Source organism: Oreochromis niloticus, unplaced genomic scaffold (genome assembly GCF_001858045.2).
Source record: "Oreochromis niloticus isolate F11D_XX unplaced genomic scaffold, O_niloticus_UMD_NMBU tig00002217_pilon, whole genome shotgun sequence".
Lineage (NCBI taxonomy): Eukaryota > Metazoa > Chordata > Actinopteri > Cichliformes > Cichlidae > Oreochromis > Oreochromis niloticus.
The window spans coordinates 36,518-43,295 of NW_020327597.1; positions in this window are offsets into that span (position 1 = coordinate 36,518).

Here is a 6,778-nt window from a genome sequence, read left to right on the forward strand (position 1 = left end):
GAAGAAGTGGAGAACTTAAAGAACTCCAGACGCTTTTCTTTCCAAGCTCCTTAGAACATTAGGGTATAACATGACTAAGAAACTTGTGTGGCTTATTGCAAATAGATGAAATTACATTTAATGAACATGGCAATCTTTAATAAGGTGTGGAAAAATTTTGTTGTTTGTATTCCAGGTGTGGTAAACAAAGACGTTTACTGAAGTTTACTGATTTGAGTTGTCTCATTCTGTATTTTTGTTCTTTGTCTTTACTTAGACGGAGTGAAAGAGAAGCTTGGTTTTGCCGTTTGCGGTAAGTAAACAGTGATTGTAACTGAAGCAATATGGACCTGGGGTTGTGTAACATGTTTACAATTTATATACAATTGTTTGGATTTTTGTTACATCTTGCCATTTGCTTATGGGTAAAAACACACAGGATTTATAATCTGTAGCAGCAAAGCCCCCACACAGGACCTCTGACTGTCCCTGAAAGTGTCCCTGAAAGTGTCCCTGAAGTTTAATAGCACATTTGTCTGATTTTAATTTTTGATGGCTTATCAAATCATACATGTTTTAGGACAGTCAGTATAAGTGGTAGCTTAAACACTTAAGCAATAAGAAAAAAATCTGAGAACCAGAGTTGTGAGTGGACATATATTGGACGTATATTAAAGCCAGTGGACTACCTGAAAATTAGTTTATTAATTAATTAGTGAATATAATGTGTTTGAAAATTAAATATAAATGTTGCCAAAAAGGGAAATAATGAAAAATACATAAATATTCCTTCCAGCAGATACAATGAAATGACTTTTTCATGTAATATTTTTGGGGGTGGCTGTAGCTCAGGAGTAAAAGCAGGTCAGCTACTGATCAGAAGGTTCGTGGTTCTTTCTCTGGCTCCTCCAGTCTGCATGTCAAGTATCCTTGGGCAAGATACTTACCCCAACTTGCTCTCCGATGCATCCATCGGAGTGTGAATGTACTTAGAAAGCACTGAGTACAGATGAAGTGCTTGTGAGAATGGGTGTGATTGGGTGAATGTGGCATGTTGTATAGAGCACTTTGAGTACTCCGGAAGAGTAGAAAAGGGTTATATGAGAATCAGTCCATTTACATTTTAATTTTAATTACAAAATGGGTGTGCCACTGTTGTTGCTGTAACATCTCAATATATACATGTATTTTCGGATTTAATATTCAGTCCAAACTAACTAAAATCTGATGAGGTTTTCTGTTGCTTCTGATTCAAATAATTGCTTTGTATCCAATAGTTTTAATCTGAAATGAGATTAAAAGTTGTGGTTCTTCACATTTTATTAGAACTGACTGTTGGAGCCACAAAGCTTCTGTGTAAGAAATATGCATTGTGCCTTTATGCATTTGTGCCAACAAATATTGGTGCCTATTCTTTGCACTTCTGTAGTAAGAATGCATTAATTACGCATTATAGCCATCTGAGACTGCAGCTATTGTTTGTCCTCTTTAGAGTATAGTAAGTTCTTGAAGAAATTGAGGGTTTTACTAGTTATTTTATGTCACAGTAAATTGGATTGTGTGTGAAGAGGCTCAACAGTCTGAATCATTACACAGTGATCTGATGTATTGTTTCCTTTCTTTAGACTGCTGATCTGATCGTCTCAAGTCTGGTAAGTAAAGGTTTGTCTGAGGTACAGTGCTGGGAAAAGTCTTTCTTCCTTGCAGAGTTATTTTGTTTGTGTTTTTTTTGTCACGTTTAAATGTTTCAAATCATCTAACAAGGATAACCTGGATAAATACAAAAAGCAGTTTTACAGTGATGGTTTTACTTATGAAGCAGAGAAATGCAAACCAGAACATCCTGGTCTAATGTAAAACCCAGTTGTTCTCTAATACCCAACTGTGGAAGCCCTGATAGCAACAAGTACCATCAAATATTTACAGTAACTAGTAATGACTGATTTACACCACTGGGGGGATTTTGGACAACTCTTCTTTCAGATTTTGTTTCATTAAGGTCCAATATACGGTTTTCAAGTCACGTAAAGTTCTCAATTTCATTAAAGTCCAGAATCTGATTAGTCTGCACCAAGAGTTTCGTTCAGAGTTCCTTGTGTGTTTTGGATCAACTCATCAATTTTCTGCTGTGAATTCCAAGTATGATTAAACTGAAGCTCAGGACCTGATGGCATGATGCAGGTCCTGAAGTAGTAAAAGAACTCTGGACCATCACACTAACAGCATCATGTTTGACTTAAATGCTGGTGTTTTTCTGAAATTCGTCTCTCACTATAGGAGACTCAGTTTAGTGCAGTGAGTCAGCACAGCTCTTGGTGATCATCAAGATGTTTTTAGGCAAATATGAGAAATGATTGGTGTTCAGTTTGGCCAGTCAATGTTTTTGCCTTTTTGTGTACAAAACCCTCGATGGGCTGTGTTTAGTGGGGTCTCCAAATCCTTAGAAGTGTGTTTGTAAACCTATCTTGAGCGGCTCATGAGTAGCAGTTTAGGGAAAATAATTTTTTCACATAGGGCAGGGGTCTCAAACTGCAGTCCTCAAGGGCCTGTGTTCTGAAGCTTTTCCATGTGTCCATGTTACAACACACCTGACTAGGTCATTAGCAAGAGTATAGAATTTGACTGCATGCTGAGGTGACATCCCTTAACCCTACCTACTCAATTAAATTTGAATAAATGTAAGTGTTTGGAAAAATATACTTCTAAAATACTTTTATTTCATCATTCACTCGTGAGTTGCTGTATCATTAAGCAAATGGCTGAATTGCCACCTCAGCATGCAGTTAAGTGTATAGTCTTTTTAATGACCTATTAATGTTATTCAGGTGTGCTGCAACAGGGACATATGGAAAATTTACAGGACACCAGCCATCGATGACTGGAGTTTGAGACCCCTGATGTAGGGCATTGAGGATTTCAAAAGCTTCTTTCTCTTCAGAAATTAAATCCCGGTCTGAAAACTGCTTTTTGTAATTTGTGATGATGACTTGGAAAATACAAGTGGGATGAAAACATAAAATTAACAAATTTGTAAGAGGCCAGATACTTAAAAAAAAAACAAAATCAAGGCTGTGTTTTTGAAAATAATCCTGCCCACATTTACAAAAGATGAACTGTATGTGAAAGTCATGTTTGTTTGTTTGTTAGCTGTTGTTGTTGTTGTTGTTTTTTAAATAAATGTGGGAATCTCCAGCAAAGTCCTTACATGCAAAAGCTTACACTCAGGACTCATTTCTGTTTTTTATCATTAAATTATCTACAAAGAAATTATCATTATATTACATTTTGATAATTAGGCCCTAATATCAGCTATCATAAGTTTGTCATAGATTTAATTGAGTGCTTATTGCTGTGTATCAAACATGCCCCAAATGTGACTGAAATATATAGAAACTGCTGTGTAGGAACCATCTGTCACTAAATTTTTCATTTTTACCAAAAGTCTTACTGAGTAAATTTCTGTGTACTTTTAAGTTCTTGTCCTACTGAATTTTAATTTAGGTTTTCAGACTGTTTGTTTTTATTGTGTTAATATAATTTGAATGCAGGCCACCTCAAATGTTAAAGGCTACAAACATTACATAGAAGCTATCATATGTGATTGTTGCCTGCTTTTAAATTGTGATGTCACCATTTGATAAAGTGTGCATTTCTAGGTGTAGCAAATCATTGGTTATGATATCTACTCTGTTATGTAATCGAACCTAAATTGTAGAGCCTTACATGACTAAGAAACTTGTGTGGTTTATTGCAAATGGATAGAGAAAACAAGAAAGCGGAGAGGAGCTGTTGCTTGTGTTCCAGCTGTGGTAATCAAAGAATTTTCCTGAATATATTTGACTAGAGAGAGTGATGCAGTATTTACTCTGATGCTGATTTGAGTTGTCTCATTCTGTATTTTTGTTCTTTGTCTTTTGCTACAGAGTGAACAGATCTTTGGTTTTGCCTTTTCTGGTAAGTAGACAGTGATGGTAATGTTTAGTAATTTACATGGCCAAAACACAGTCAGGATTTATAACCTGTAGCAGCAAAGCCCCCACACAGGACCTCTGACTGTCCCTGACGTTTAATAGCCCATTTATGTCTGATTTTAATTTTTGATTGCTTATCAAGTCCAAAGAATGTCAGAGATGTTTGCATACACTTGTTCAATTTCTCCTTATGCTACATAATCCTTATGTGGATTATGTAGCGAACACAGCTATGAAAGTGCTTTGTGTGAGTCAGTATAGGTGGTAACTTAAATAGTTAAGAGCAACACAGCTATCGATTTTTAGTGTCTCTCATCTTCCACTTATGAATTAGCATGAAGTCAAAACACTAGAAGTATTTTGCCTGAGTGACTACAAATGATACTTTTACCCTTAAGCGATAATAAAAAGTAAGAAAATCTAAAGTGTGAGTATGTATATTAAAGCCAGTGTTTTAAAATTAAATCTAAATGTTGCCAAAAAGGGACATACTGCAAAACAAATAAATATTCCAAGCAACAGGTACAATGGAAGGACTTTTTATTGTAATATTTTAAGAAATTTTAATTTCAATACAAAAAAATCGTGCGCCACTGTTGTTGCTGTAACATAGACTAAAACAGATGAGGTTTTCTGTTGCTTCTGATTTAAACAATTACTTTGTATTCAATGTTTTTAACCTGAAATGACATTAAAGTTGTGGTTCTTCACATTTTATTACAACTGACTTCTGATAGAAAATGTTTGAGCCACAAAGCTTCTGTGTTGGAAATATTTGGTATATCATGCATTTGTGCCAACAAATATTGGTGCCTATTCTTTGCACTTCTGTAGTATGAATGCTTTTATTACACGTTATAACCATGTGAGACTCTGCAACTAATGTTCATAAAGGCTTGAAGAAATTCAGTTTCAGTTTTCAGTTTTATTTGTCATATGCAAGTTAGCACAGGGTCAACATTGCAATGAAATGTGTTTGACGAGCAGCAGTCACTCAGCAGCATGATACAGTAGAAGAAAATATAATAAAATATAATAAAATAAAATTGAGGATTTTAGTAGTTATTTTATGTCACAGTAAATTGGATTGTGTGTGAAGAGGCTCAACTGTCTGAATCATTAAAAAGTGATCTGATGTATTGTTTCCTTTCTTTAGACTGCTGATCTGATTGTCTCAAATCTGGTAAGTAAAGGTTTGTCTGAGGTCCAGTGCTGGGAAAAGTCTTTCTTCCTTGCAGAGTTATTTTGTTTATGCTTTTTTGTCACATTTAAATGTTTCAAATCATCTAACAAGGATAACCTGGATAAATACAAAAAGCAGTTTTACAGTGATGGTTTTATTTATGAAGCACAGAAAATCAAACCAGAACAACCTGGTAAAATCATGTTGCAGTCTAATACCCAGCTGTGGAGGCCCTGATAGCAACAAGTACCATTAAGCATTTACGGTAACTAGTAGTGACTGATTTACATCACTGGGGGGGATATTGTCCACTCTACCTTCAGAATTATTTTCATTAAGGTCCAATATAAGGTTTTCAAGTCATGTAAAATTCTCAATTTCATTGAAGTCCAGACTCTGATTAGTCTGCACCAAGAGTTTCATTTTATTCAGAGTTGGACTTGCTTGTTTGCTTCAGATCAATTTCCTGCTGTGAATCCCAAGTGTGATTAAACTGAAGCTCAGAAGCTGATGGCTTGATGCAGGTCCCGAAGTAGTAAAGGAACTCTGGACCATCACAGTAACAGCATCATGTTTGACTTTAATGCTGGTGTTTTTCTGAAATTTGTTTCTCACTATAGGAGACTCAGTTTAGTGCAGTGAGTCAGCACAGCTCTTGGTGATCATCAAGATGTTTTAAGGCAAATGTGAGAAAGGATTGGTGTTCAGTTTCGTCAGTTAACCAATAAATTTGAGTTGAGTGGATGTAAAGTTAATGTAGAACAGGAAGCCTGAAACTGACTGCTCTAATGTCAGTGTGTAGGTTTGTTTGGACCATATAATATTTACAGTAACTGTTGCAACACATCTTGGTTTAAATTAATAGACTCTGTTTGTTTTTTTTATTGTGTTAACAGAATGCAAAAATGTCCTTATATCAGTTCCACCACCATTTGTTAAACATTGTCATTCAGTTCAGTCCAATATGCACTGTATTTTTCAGATTATAAGGCATAAGGGCAATGAATGGGTCTGTTTTTTAAACATAAGGTACATTAAGCCAAACAAAACAGACAAGTCAAGCTGTATTCAACTCATTCACAATAACTCGCAACATTGTTCAGTTGTAACACATAAAATACAGAACAATACATTCACTTTTTCAGTTTATTCCTCTTCCACAAATCCATCAATTTCTTCATGAGTTGATCCCTTTGAAACCTGCGTCGTAAGCATGGCTCTTAACAGGTGCCAGGTCCTTATACACACACAGCATAATATTATGTTGAAGCACAGTGCGAATTACACCGCGAGGCTCCTAACTACGGTAGCTTACCAAAGTTGTACTACAACATTTTGAGAGATTTTGCAGCGCCGTGTCCCACATGGAATTGGTTTGAAGTCAGTAAGCACAGCCAGAATGAATACATAAGGCGCACTGTCTATTTTTGAGAAAATGAAAGGATTTTAAGTGTGCCTTATTGTCTGAAAAATACAGTAAGTCCAGAATTATTGGAAATGTCTAATTCCAGTTTCTTTCTGTCTTACAGCTGACCTGTTGCAGAAACCCCTCTCCTTCTATCATTAACAAGCAATTCAGTCTGTTCTATCACTCTCCCCACTCTATTTTGACAAGCCATTCTATCTTGTATCACTCTATCCCAAG